This window comes from Manis pentadactyla, chromosome 5, assembly GCF_030020395.1.
Source record: "Manis pentadactyla isolate mManPen7 chromosome 5, mManPen7.hap1, whole genome shotgun sequence".
NCBI classification, from domain to species: domain Eukaryota; kingdom Metazoa; phylum Chordata; class Mammalia; order Pholidota; family Manidae; genus Manis; species Manis pentadactyla.
Window position 1 is genome coordinate 157,785,975 of NC_080023.1, and position 14,067 is coordinate 157,800,041.

The 14,067-nt window shown below is 51.3% G+C and overlaps 1 protein-coding gene across 6 annotated transcripts in view; it reads right to left on the reverse strand.

Annotated features, from left to right (window-relative positions):
• The window catches only part of SOGA1 (suppressor of glucose, autophagy associated 1), a 77,660-nt gene that overhangs the window by 61,969 nt on the left and 1,624 nt on the right, over positions 1-14,067 (reverse strand). The window lies entirely within an intron of this gene.

The following is a 14,067-nucleotide window of genomic DNA, read 5'->3' on the forward strand; positions in this document are numbered from 1 at the left end:
AACAGCTCCCAGCTGGCCCTGAGGGGACAGGGAAGGAACCAGGGGGAGGCAGGGCTTCCTAAAGGCAAGAGGAAATCATCTCTTACCAGCCTTTCCAGAGCAGAGCACCCCCAGCTGCCTCCTACCCAAGAGAGTCAGCCCCTGTCGGACCAGGGTGGGCCCTGGGGGGTGCCTGCTCACCCAGCAACCCCAGGGAACTCTGGGATGGGCCCTGCAGACCACGTTCTAGAAACCCTGGTACCTCAAGGCTGAGTCAGAGGCAGGGAGCCCAGATCTCAGCTCACCCCGCTCCCACAGGGGCCCTGCACTGCCTGCGTGGCACACTCTCGCCACTCGGCATCTGTCTCCCACCTCCTCAAATGCCGACTCCACCAAGAGGCCTCCCCTGCTGCTCCAGGGCACAGACCTTTTGTATGAACAATTAGTGAGTATCTATGGTGAGCCAGATTCATCACCAAATCATTGAATTTAATCCGTACGATGGCCATTTGCTCCTCATTAATTTGTTCTCCACTCAGGACATGGAGTGATGTTTTTTAAAACCACATTACTATCCTGTTTAAAACCCTCCAATGACCACCAAAATCTGGAAACGATCCAAATGTCTCTCAGCTGGTGAATGGACAAAAGGGGTACACCCATCTAATGGAGCATTACTCAGCAAGAGAAAGGAACAGCCTGCTGACACCCAACACCATGGAGGAAGCTCAAATGCATCACGCTAAGTGAGGGAAGCCAGGCTCAGCAGGCTACATACTGTATGATTCCATTTACGTGACATTCTGGAAAAGGCAAGCCTATAGGGACAGATAAGAGATCAGTGCCTGTCACGGGCTGGAGGAGGAAGGAGGAACTGACTAGAAAGGGCTACCAGGGTAGTTTTCGGGAGGCAATGGGACTCTTCTCTATTTGACTACGGTGGTGGTTACAGAACTGTACGCATTTGTCAAAACCCATTTAGCTGCTCAAAACAGACCTACCATTTGACCCAGGAATTGCACTCCTAGGAATTTACCCTAAGAACGCAGCAATCAAGTTTGAGAAAGACAGATGCACCCCTATGTTTATTGCAGCACTATTTACAATAGCCAAGAATTGGAAGCAACCTAAATGTCCATCAATAGATGAATGGATAAAGAAGATGTGGTACATATACACAATGGAATACTACTCAGCTATAAGAAAAGGGCAAATCCAATCATTTGCAGCAACATGGATGGAGCTGGAGGGTATTATGCTCAGTGAAACAAGCCAAGCGGAGAAAGAGAAATACCAAATGATTTCACTTATCTGTGGAATATAAGAACAAAGGAAAAACTGAAGGAACAAAACAGCAGCAGAATCACAGAACTCAAGAATGGACTAACAGGTACCAAAGGGAAAGGGACTGGGGAGGATGGGTGGGTAGGGAGGGATAAGGGGGGGAGAAGTAGGGGGGTATTAAGATTAACATGCATGGGGGGGTAGGAGAAAAGGGAGGGCTGTACAACACAGAGAAGGCAAGTAGTGATTCTACAACATTTTGCTATGCTGATGGACAGTGACTGTAAAGGGGTTTATAGGGGAGACCTGGTACAGGGGAGAGCCTAGTAAACATAATATTCGTCATGTAAGTGTAGATTAGTGATAGCAAAAAAAAAAAAAAAAAAAAAAAAAAAAAAAAAGGGCAGTTCCTGTGTGGTAACCTCCAACGAGTTCTACACAAGGGTATAAAGGGCATATAAAAGTGTAGGCAAAGGGTCTGTTTGTGTTTATACAGAGGATCAAAGCCTAATTGGGCTACCCCGAAAATGAACTAAGATACGATATGAAAAAGAACTTCCAACATCTGCACTCTCTGGAAGACTCATGCCAGAAGATGATCATCAAAAAACCCCAACAAAGATCCACGCACTGCTACAGCTGTAGATGCACTCATCCCACCAGTTCCTGGACTTGCCATGGGAATGAGGAAGGAGATATCTAAGCTGGCCTGTGCATACAGTAAAACAACAAAATTGGACTGGATCTATACTGTTGGAACTCAACCAAGAATTTGGAGAAGTGCAAATTGTAGCGCTCCAAAGTCTTACAACTACAAACTATTTATTGTTAAAAGAACATATGGCATGTGAACAGTCCCCAGGAATGGGTTGTTTTAATTTGTATGATTTTTCTCAGACTGTTCAATTTCATTTGGACAATATCCACCATATCATAGATAAGTTTTCACAAATGCCTAAGGTGCCTAACTGGTTTTCTTGGTTTCACTGCAGATGGCTAGTAATTACAGATATGCTTTGGTTATGTAACTATACTCCTATTATGTTAATGTGTGTGTGCAATTTAAGTAGTAGCTTAAAACCTATACATGCTGAAGTTACTCTACAAGAAGATATATCAAAGAAATAATCAATCTTCCCATGTTTTCTTCTGCCTGCTACTTCTATAGATTTTCTTCTTCCTTCCTAATTACAACCCTTAAATAGAATTCGTGCCTCATATCAAATTTACCAAGTATCATAATTCTTCCAAGTGGTAAAGATACCTCAAGACAAATGCTGGGCATAGAAGCCACAGGGCATAAATATGCAAAGAAGTAAAAAGCTAACTTTTTCAAACAATAAGGCTTCTCTCTCACTTACCAACTTTACATTTCCCTGTATGGCCCCGGAAGATGGCTGGTTAGCCAGAGACGGGTAAGATTCCTCAAGGGAGGAACAACCTAAGACAGGCACAGTCGCAGGGGGGCCATCAGGTGAGAAATTGGGGATCAACAGAGGTGAGGCTTAGAACCTCACCCCCCCGTTCTGAGAGAAATCTTCTGCATACGTGGATGTTTTATTGCCCTGGTCTAGCTTGGATTAACACATAGTCTACAGGCACACACCTGATCATCTACATGTGCTCTCTTACAACGCTAAACTATGTTTTCTACCTTTATCTTGTATCTACCTACCACTTCAGCATTTTATTAAAAATAATAATAATAAAGAGAGAAATGTGGTATCCACATATAAATCAAGTATAAAAACCAAATGAGTATTCATGTTTGAACTGACTGTTTATAGTTCATAATGCATGAGCAAAACCGAAAGTTTCTGTGATGACTGCCCTTGTACTGTTCACTATGTAACTTATTCACTATGTAAGAATTTGTTCTACATGTAAAAACTTGTTTGTTATGCCTCAGAAGATTGGAGACTGACAAAAATTAGGCTTGGGGTGGAATAATGATTGTGCATTGAGTATTGACTCCCCTATACAGAATTTTATTGTCGTTAACAACCATTTGATCAATAAATATGAGAGATGCCCTCACAAAAAAAAAAAAAAAAAAAAAAAAAGGACAGACTTCCAATGGTAAAATAAATTAGTAACCGGGATGTAATGTATAGCATAAGGAATATAGTCAAGATATTGTAACAGCCTGGTAGGGTGATAGCTGGAACCTAGAATTATGTATATAAATGTTCTACCACTGTGTTGTACACTTGAAACTCATGTAATGTAATACTGTATGTCAACTACCCTTCAATAAAAAATAATAATTAAAAAAAAAAAAAAAAAAAAAAACCCATTTAGCTGTATGTAAATTACATGACCTAAAAGCCAAACAAATGTCTGAACCCTGCGCACCTCTACATCTTCACCCCAACTCCTCCCTCTGGCTACACTCCAGCCAGTAGGTCTTCTCCCAGCAGCCAGAAGACCCATGTCTGTCCCGCCTCTAAGGCTCTGCAGCGTGCCTGGATTTACCCGCCCTGCATCTCTGCCCTCCTGGCTCCCTGACCTGCTTGAAGCTTCTGCTTAAATGCCACCTACTCAGAGAAGCCTTCCAGACCCTTCTAGGTCCATTGTGTCCATCTCAAACCTGTTACTTTCATGGAACATGTCCCAGGCTTATTTGCTACACTAATTGTTTTAAATATTGCTCGGTTTGCTTGTGGAAGATTAGTCTCTACAACTAGGATGTGAGCTTCAGGAGGGCAGAGCCCAGCACGGTGCTGAGCACACAAAGAAAGAGCTCAAAAAATAGCTGCCAAATGAGTAAAGGGTCCTAAGAGAGGAAGATTACTACCAGTTCCACAACCCTACAGAAAATCACTTCCAGTCAGAGCTGCTACATCTAAATCTAATTCTTTGATTCTGTGAAGTTAATGCCCACAGGGGCTTTGGATCCCAGGGGTGGGCCTCAAATCCCAGCCCACCAGCACCCATGCTGCATCCTTGTTACATTCCAAACCTTACCCAAATATGTTCCCTCCTCCCAGGTCCTAGGGACCTGAACTGCCAATGGGCAGACAGACTCAGGAAGAATGACAGAGCACAGCATGGGGACCCAGAACCTTCGCGCTGTGGGACAGCAACCACTCACAGGGAAAGGAGCCTCGGGCTGGCCCACCTCCACCCCACCCCCCACCCCACCCCCCGCGACCCTGCGACCACAGCCCCGCCCTCAGGCCAGAGCCCAGGCTCCCTGCCCATCTGCCACTCTGGCTCTGGCTGTGGCTACTCATCCCAGCCCGGAAGGGCTGACCTGCAGGGCAGGCCAGCAGCGGCCACAGGGGCGGCCTGCCAGCCCCCCAGAGAGGCCAGGGCAGCCATCTGCCGTCCCTTCTGCCTGTCCCCCAGACTCTGTCAAGGCTCCAGATGAGATCATCACACTTGGACCCCAATGAGGGAAGAGGCTCTGCAGAGCTCCCCTTCCCTCCCAGCATGAAAGCAAAGACTCTGGGACAGCAGCAGTTGGAGGGGAACCCAAAGACTCCATCCCTTCATACACTGGGACACTGAGGCCTAGAGAGGGACTGGGGACTCTCCTGCAGCCCCCAGAGGGCCCAGAAGCAAGGAAGGAGGGACTCTGGGCTCCTGCCTCCCAACCCAGAGCTCAACCCAGCTTTACCCCCTTCAATGGGAGCTGCGCTCTAGTTTTGGGAAGTCAGGGTCCAAGGTTTGGAGGAGGGCAGGATGCCCAGCCAGGCATCACTGTGCCACACAATTACCCAAGTCCAGTGGCACAGAAGCTACCTGGTCCCGGCAACCCACAGGGTCAGGAGGGAAGTCTAGGGTCCTGACTTGCTTCTCCAGCACCAATAAATAATGACTAAGCACTCCTCCTCGTGCCAGGCACCTGCCAGGCAGCACAGGTAATCTCTCTGTATCCCTGCCATCCCCAACTGGTAAGACACCAAGGTCAGAAAAGTCAACTATGTTGCCCAAGGTCACACACTAAGTGGCACAACCAAGAGTCCAGTTCGAGCTCTTGTAAACTAGACAAGGCAGTTTCTATCACGGGACAATAGTGACAAAAATATAGCTAATACTTACAAGGGCTTACTGTGTGTCAGACACTGGGCTGAGCTCTGAATGAACGTCTGTTATCTCGTGCTCAACGACAGTCCTTTTGAGGTGGGTTCACTGCCCCCTCCCAGGCCTCTCCCGACAGAGCAGGGAGCTGTGCACAGCCCCTGCTGCCTCTGGGTGGTGCTCACAGAGGGGGCACCTGATAATGACCCTCCTGTCCTTTATGTGAGGCCAGGAAGGAAGGCAATATTTGGATCTGGAGACGTTTAATACATCCCCCAAATGGTCTCCGGGCTGCAGCCAAACCTCTGAGCTGGGAGAGAACAGGGCGCAAAGGTCTCTGTGGAGGGAAAGTGAGGCTGGTGAGTCAAGGGACTGGCTCTGGCCCACCCCAGCCTTTCATGCCTCTGAGCCTTGTTTGTGCCATTCTCCCTGCCTGGCACCCTGGAAGAGCACCACGAGACCCCATCCTTCTGCCTCTTGCCACTTATAGGCTGTGTGACCTTTGGTAAGCCTCTTAACCTCTCTGAACCTCAGTTTATACCTGTGTAAAAGGAAGGGGCTAAGTCCTGCCCAAGTAAGATCCCTGCCTTCATGCAAACACATGGGGGAAGGGGCTGACATGAAACCTGTAATTACCCAACTAATAATCAAATTACTGTTAAGGTAAATGCCCCAAAGGAGCCTCCAGGAAGCTCCTAGGTATCTAACACAGGAGCCTGGCCTGCAGCTCAATACAGGAAGAAGGTGGGAATACACTCAATTGTGTGATGGAGTGAAAGGCAGTGATCAGGGTCTGCAGGTGGGCTGCAGGCTTAAAACCAAATAGGTGGAGGGAATGGTGGGTGAGGGAGGTGGGGAGGGGGAAGCATGCAGGGGGAGTTGGGCCTGTGGGAAGGGCACTGAACGCCGAGCCAAGCTGGGGCACTGTGAACACTGTGAAGGTGGGAAGAAGCTCAGTACAGGGCAGGGGGAAGGCCCCGCGGTGGGAAGAGCACAGGGACAGAGGCCTGCGGTGAGCTTGGGTTTGAGTGGGGCAGGGGTGAGGCAAGGCTGGGGGAGGCAGGACCCCACAGGCCTCCAGGCATGTGGGCGGGGCCAAGGAGCAGTGCGAGTGGCTGATGCAATGACTCAGGGGATCCCATGTAGATCCAGGCAAAACCAGGGAAAAGATGTTTAGGTCCAGCCTAGCTGCAGGACCCCAGACTGTTTTTCCAGTGAAGCCTGAGCTTCTCTTGGTGGCCCAGATAATGGGAGATCATTCACCTCAGTCTGCCAGCGAGGGAGCCCTAAGGCAGCCGTGCATCAGCAAAGGAGCATCCCCAAGTTACAGAGTCTACAGCACTGGCAGCGACTATCGAAGACTGACGTGGGCGAGGGGGAAAGCGGACATGTAGGGAGAGATGTTTGGGGATATCCATGATGCAATTCAGCTCCACACCCACCTCCCAGGCCCTGCTCCATGCTGAGCCCCACACCCAGAGCCAGGGAGAGCTCCTACCGTCAGGGCCCAGGGCTCATCGGCAGCCAGACCCCAGCCTGTGGAAAATGAGTGATGAGGTGGGTAGCTGTTGAGCCCTTGCTTTAAGCCAGGCTCTGGCTAATCCTTATATGCATGCTTTCCTTTACTTAATCCTCCCAGAAACTCTGCAGCCAGGGCACTGTCAGCATCACCGTTTACACGAGGAGACTGAGGCTCAGAGGGGAAGCTCACAGAGGAAAAGGCAGAGCCAGGACTCAAGCCCAGGTCAGTCTGGCTGTAGACCACAGCATTCTTAGCTAACCACCTTGGACCCCAGAGGAGGGAAGGGCTGGCCTGCTGCTCCCACCTTCTCCGACCCCCCGCCAGCTCTCTGGGAGGCCAGTGCTCCTACATGCAAAGAACGCAGATGCTGAGCTGACCTGTGGGCCTCCTGGCCCAGAACACCCCAGAGTCCTGGGCTCTTACCCCACCCCAGCCCCAAGCTCCTTCTGACACCAGAGAACAGAGGATATAACTGCAGCTGAGGCCATGCCTATGGGCACCAGGAGAATGACCTTGGTGATAACCTTGGCTGCTGGTCAGGCCCCTGCCTGGAACACAGCCAAGCCCCTCCCCTGGGGAATTTCCAGACCCCTGCCACCCAGAGGCTACACAGGATGCGGGCTCCCTGCCTTCCTCTGCGCCCAGGGCAGTGCTGCATGTGCCATACACCTGAATACCAATGCTCCCAAGTGCCCTGCAAGAAAAGGACTGAATTCCCATTTTACAGACAGGAAGACTGAGGCTTGATTGACGCAGGGCCTTGCACATGGAGATCATGCATAGGGACGAGGTGACAAAGCAGGGTTTGACCTCAGGCCTGACCCTAAGATAGAATTTGCCCACAAGACACAGCCTTCCCTCCCTCCTGCGCTGGGCCCCTGGGCCATGTGCTGCTGCAAAGAAAGGGGGCAGCTCTGAGCTTTGTTAGGTTGATATGGCCCCCTCCCAGCAAGGTATTCACAGTGCCCCAGCTCGGCTTGGCATTCAGTGCCCTTTCCACAGGCCCAACTCCCCCTGCATGCCTCCCCCTCACCACCACCCCCACCCACCATTCCCTCCACCTATTTGGTTTTAAGCCTGCAGCCCACCTGCAGACCCTGATCACTGCCTTTTACTCCATCACACAACAAATATTTATTGAGTCCCTACAGTGCGCCAATCACTCTTCTAGCAGCTGGGCACAGAGGCAACCACTCAAGGCTAACTCCTCAGCTCACGTATCCCACTCCAGGAAGTCTTCCAGGTCCCTACTCTGAGTGCCCACATCTCCAACCTCCTCTATCCTGGTTTCTTTGGTTTCCCAGGCAGAACTGAGCACCCTTTAGGGATGGGAGCGGCATGACCCTCCACACCCCCAGCAAAGGGTAAGGGGGAAGAGAAGGGACAGAGGGCAAGCAGGAAATTCCGAGCAGATTAAAAGGGAGTTGCCCTTGGGCAGTGTTTCTCCAATGCGCAGGCCTGACAATTACTCCATTGCACTCAGTCCAACTGGGCTCAAGCCCAAGTGCTGGGCATCAGGGGCTTAAGGGCCTTTGGTGCAACTTCTCCTGACCTGCCAGCCTTGGTGACCTGCCAGCCTACCACCTACCACCCAGCCCGGCTCCTAGCACCCACAGATCCACGAGGTTGCAAAACGAAGCCCCTGCCATACTCCTCACTGTTCCCAGCAGCCTTGTGGAAGGAAGCCTTGTGGAGGGGCTGAAAACAGCAGTTTGTACACATCCGCTCCAGGAAGACAAGGACCAGGATTTCCTGTGTTTCTGTGCGGGTGAAATGTCACGGAGAGAGAGAGAGGAGAGAGAGAGAGAGAGAGAGAGAGAGAGAGAGAGAGAGAGAGTGTGTGCGTGTGTGTGTGTGTGTGTGTGTGTGTGTGTGCACACCCTGGTTCACCCTGGTTCATGGGTCACTACCTCCTATCAGCAAATGCTATAGGCCTGACATATGCATACTCTGGGCTTGTGTACACGGCTGAGCGTTTTGTGACTCTGTGTTCACGTCTCCTGGGTGTGTGCCTGTGAGCTCCTGGCAGGTGTGCAAGAGCCTCTGTTGCTCTCCTTGTGGAAGAAGCAGAGTATCTGGGCGATGAGTTTGTGTCTGCCTGCCTGGCAGGCGGATCTGAGCATTTCCGTGGACTAGTGCCTGTGTGTAATAAGTCCGCGTGGGTTTGTGTGTGTGCCGGCATCCGTATGTGTACTTCCGATATGTCTGAGGGTGTCTCCAGGCTGTGTGTCCATCTCTGGGACATGGCCAAGTGCGTCTGGAGGTATGAGAGGCGAGTGCACAGGGTCTCCTAGATAGTGTGAGTTTGTTGTGTCTGTCTGATAATGTGTGGGTGTGATGAGACAGGAGGTTGTATATTTGCAGGGGTTTGTGTACTTCTCTGAGCGAGTATCCTCTCTAATGTGTCCAGAGGTGTGCTCCGGAAGCATGTGACATAGTGTGTCATTGGATGTGTATGTGAGGTGTGTGAGATATGAGCATGGATCTCTGAGTAAAAGCTATGAATATGTGTATGTGTCTGTGTGTGCAAGAGTGTGCCCGGGACACAGGCTCAGCCACTCTGCAAGGAATGCTGGGAGCTCTGGTCCCCCAGGCCTCAGCAGCAGCCACCTCATGTTTTCCATCTTGCTGGAGCTGCCCCCTCCCCCTAAGACAGACAAACTGCTGGGGATTCCAGGCCACCTCTCAGCTGCCACAGGGTGGGCTGAGACTCAGGGTAGGGACTGGCCAGGAGCTTTGCTGACTGTGATGACTGCCTCTCTCCCCCACCCAGTGACAGATTTTGGGAGCTGAGAAGAACTTCACAACTTGCTGGCTCCTGTCCCAGACATCTGGCACAGGGCCTCGTACCCAGGAGGCACTCAGAAAATATATGTTGAATGAATGAATGAGTGAGTGAGTGAATGTCTAAAGAAGTAACAGGCACTAACATTTACTGTGCATTGGTCTATATCACCACACTGAAAAGTGTCCCCACTCTCCCAGGGGCAGGCATGCTTATCCCCCATTTTACAGAAGAAACAGGCTCAGAAAGACTGAATATCTCACCAGTGTCACACAGCTTGTAACTAGCAAAGCCAGGTGAGATCACTGCTCAGTGAAACTCTGAGGCACAAGCTGCCTCCTGCATGGGAGAGGGCGCTCCTGCATGGGAAGGGTGAAAGACGCCCAGGGAAGAGGAGTGAGTCCCTTAGGGTTGTCTAGAGAGGTTCCCAAGTACATCAGCTGTGCAATCTTGGGCATGTTACATGGCCTCTCTGTTTCTTCATCTGCCAAGCGGGTCTGATATCAGAACCCTCCACGCAGGCCGTGAGGAGTAAAGGGCTTACTTAACCCAGAGCTTGGCACCCTAGAAATGATCAGTAGTTAGCATGTGAGACAAGGGCCATAAAAGCCCAGGGATCGGCAGTGTAGGGGTCCCCAGGCCGGCTCTCACATTCCAGCATGCTGGGTTCCAGCCAAACCATTCACTCGCCCTGAAGGGTGCATCCCAATGCCCATCACTTCTCCCAGGGTCTCAGATGCCCCAGTCCCAATCACACTGCACTGGTGCAAGTACACAGTGACACACGCAGGCATACACACGCCCTCCACCCCCTGCCTGCAGGCTCCAGGCCCCAGCCCAAGCACATGTCATTCCCCACTTGTTCCCAACAAGTCTTAGCCTTGAGCCTGGCACACAACAGGATTCCTCTCATCAACCTGTGCCCCAGACTAGACACACTGTTAGCGATCAAAAGTTCCCTGCTCCAGTCACACCGGAAACAGAACAGGACCCAGAGTTAGACCAACCAGGTTTGGAAACCTGGCTGTGTTTGATATGGAAACTCCATTTACCCAACTGTGCACTGGGAACTGAGGGGTGGATTACATACTTTCTCTGGGCCCTTCTAGGCTGACATCTAGATTGGCTGCATTTCAAACACTCACATCTAGTACCTCCAAGGAGGTGGGAGGCCCTGCTTCATGGAGCCCACACAGCACGCAATGTGATCACACCTTCCTGTACTCCCTGGAGCAGTTTCTGCTTTATTAACTTCCCAAAGCTGAGAGGATCCACCCTCCTGGCTTCTCCCAGCTCCTCCAAGACTGAAGAGGTACACATCCTGTCTGCTCACTGGCTAACAACAATAACAATTCCACAAGAAATGTAGGATTTCACTGCTTGCAGAATGTTTTCTTGTCTATTCATACCTCCCTGATTTCTGCAAACAGTCCTATGAAGTTGCCCAGGCAGGTTCCATCATCTTCATTCTACAGATGAAAACAAGTACTCAGAGAGGCCAAGTGACTTGCCCATGGCCACACAGTAAATGGCAGTCAGGTCTCAAAGCCAGGTGTTTGGGCTCCAAATTTCAGATGCTTCCATCCACACCCCAGAGGATTCCCAGCATGTCTTCACTACATGACATATGAGTGACAGTTAGTGGTGGCGGGCAGCTTGATGTGTCTGCTCTCACCTAAGCTGCATCTCAGAATCCTAGAATTCCAAAAGTCAATAACCCTCAGACATCTTTGCCTAGAGGGGACTCTGAGGTTAACCAGCTCAACTGTAGCCACCACTTAAATTTCTTCCTGAAGCCACCTCAAGTAATCACAGCCACCACCATTTTCGTACAGTTTACAAAATGCTGCATTGCACAAGCCCTGTGTCTTTATCCAAACAAAGTCACCCAGACTCTCTTCGAACTAACTCAAGGGACAGTGAGCTCACTCCCTTTTCGGCAGCAGCTCCTTCTACTGCCTCCCTGGGAGAGAGCTGCCCCATTGACACTTTCCACTTGGTCCCCAGAGTAGGCCTCCTGAGATAGGGGACCTGACACCACCCATGAGGCCTCCCCCAGGTGGCAGTTCCCAGCGCCCCCCACCAGCCAGGAGGTGAGCCCGAGTGGGCCCCACTGGACTCGGCGGGACTCAACCCAGGCTGCGTGAGGCCTGCAGGGGACATGCCGGGGATCTGGAGTCCTTCTCCTGGTAACTCAGCTTCTGCGTCCTAGATGCAAAGTGGCGCAGAGGGGCAGGGAACACGTCAAGAGTGTTAGGCACTCTTACTCCAAACCCGGCTGCCTGGAGAACCAGCTCTGCGACAGAACAAGTCTCTTCCCTGCTCTAGGCAGAGTGTGCCCATCTGTAGGGTGAACCAAACAACACCTCCTGTAATAGTCCCTCCATTTATGGTCCACATTCACGGTCTCTAGACTTTCACCTGGCCTCTGAGGTTGGCAGCTGGGTTAAGCAAAGTTCTAGAGAAGTTTAGGGACCAACTCAAGTGTACACAGTGGGAACTGCACGATCTGGACCTGCTCACCTCTTCCATCCAATCCCTTTACTCTCTCTATCCTCAGCGCCGGTCCTCAAAATCAACAAGCTTTTTCTTACTTCCTTTAGGCTGAAATGTTCTCACTGCAGCTCCTTATTCAGCCGGCTCCATCTCGGCCTTCAGCCCTTGGTCTCCCTGAGCACCCTCAGCCCCACCTGCATATGCTCTTGGCACACTGGGCCCTTCTCCATCTTTATCGTGTGGTGATTTATAGTATGACATTGGTAATCCCAGTCTCCCCCACTAGATCCAAAATAAAGCTCCATGAAAAAGACACTCCATCATCATCCAGAGCTGTATCCTCAAGTCTGTGCTAGCACCTGTACACAGTAGGCTCTAAGTAATAGTTGGTGAATGAATGAGGGGCCAGGAGAGAGTCATGCCTGCTTCAGGCAAGGAGAAGGATCTACTCTGCCCCCAAAGAATCCGCAGAGAATATGATTGCACCCATGGAATGTGTCACATGCCCCTGAAGAAGCACAGTGATGACTGCAACCCTCCTATGAGGCTCACTCCATGCCAGGCGCTCTGGTGGTGTCTGCACACATTAGATCAGTTAACCCTTAAGGTTGGAAGATGGGTGGTGCACCTTTTCATGAGAAAATGGAGGTCCAGAGACTTACGTAACTAGCCCAATATCACATAGCCCAGAAGCTACAGACCCCAGACCCAATAGGGGACTGAGGCCTGTGCAGGAAGCCTGAAGCACTGACTGAATGGCAGAAACCAAAACCCAGCCATGGCCTAGGCAGTGGCTGGTGTCCAGCCACGCTCTGGCCTATGAGATCTTGGGTTCAGCTCCAGCCTCGGGGACTATTTTCCATTTTAACAGTCACAGTGGCTCAGATGGATTCCAGAGCTCTACCAGTGACTTCCTGGGATGGGCAGGAGCCCACAGGAGTGGGTACCTGGGAAGACCCCGAAGCAAAACTCCCTGGCCCACTTTCCCTTGCCAGGGTGAACAGAGCAGGCCAGGAGGTGGGAGTGAGCAGCTCAAGGTCTGGGCTTAGAGCAGCTCAGGCAAGCAGTACCAGAAGCAGCTCTCAGCAACAAGAGGGCAGGGCCAAGACTCTTTCTGGATTGTCTCCCTCCTCCTACCACCCTCCGCTTGTCCTCTCCTCACCACTGGCTTCTGAAGACTGTGAGAGCTGACTGAACCCCCAGCTGTCAACAGAGAATGGAGCCTTCGGGAAGACCTACCGTTCACTTAACAAATGAGGAAACTGAGACCTGGCATGGGGACTGGCTTGAGACTGAAAGGGGGGGTTACCCTAGTTTGTTATTCTACAAGCTCTTACTGAACACAAGCTGGTAGCAGATCCCAGGGGAAAATCAGCAGGGAGAGACACAGTTGAGCAAGACCCAAACTCTAATGTGAGAGAAACCTATTTGGCCTGAAGATCCGCAACGCAAAGCTAAGTGTTGTGGGGCAGACATAAATCAGCAGTGTGATGGTGATTTCGTGGCTCTTTGCCAGGGTTCCTCTGGGTATTGAGGTAGCATCAACTGGCAAGAATAGGCAACATTCCAGCCTCTTCCAAAAGCAAGCCCAGCCAGTGGCAGTAGAGCCCATGAAGCTTCCAATCTCCCCAGCCAAGGTCGACACGCGAGGGCTGGGCTGTCTCTCAAGCTGCGGGGGTGCCAGGCAGCGGGCAGACCAGAGCCTGGCCTGCACTCAATATGTGCTCACGTCCCCTGAAAGGGTGAAGGCAAAGCCTGCTCTTCTAGGGGGGCTCTCGGTTCCCCATGTGCCCAGAGGGATGCGCCTTTTAGTGAGGCAGCTTCCTTCCTCCCACTAGGAGCACGGGAAGGACCTGGCCACCCACCGTGAGGGGCTAATGGGCAGCTGTGTGTACAGGGCATGTCCCGGACAGGGCAGAACACAATTATCTTGGGATTTAGGAAGCTGCCTGTGAACTGGTTCTCCCACAACATC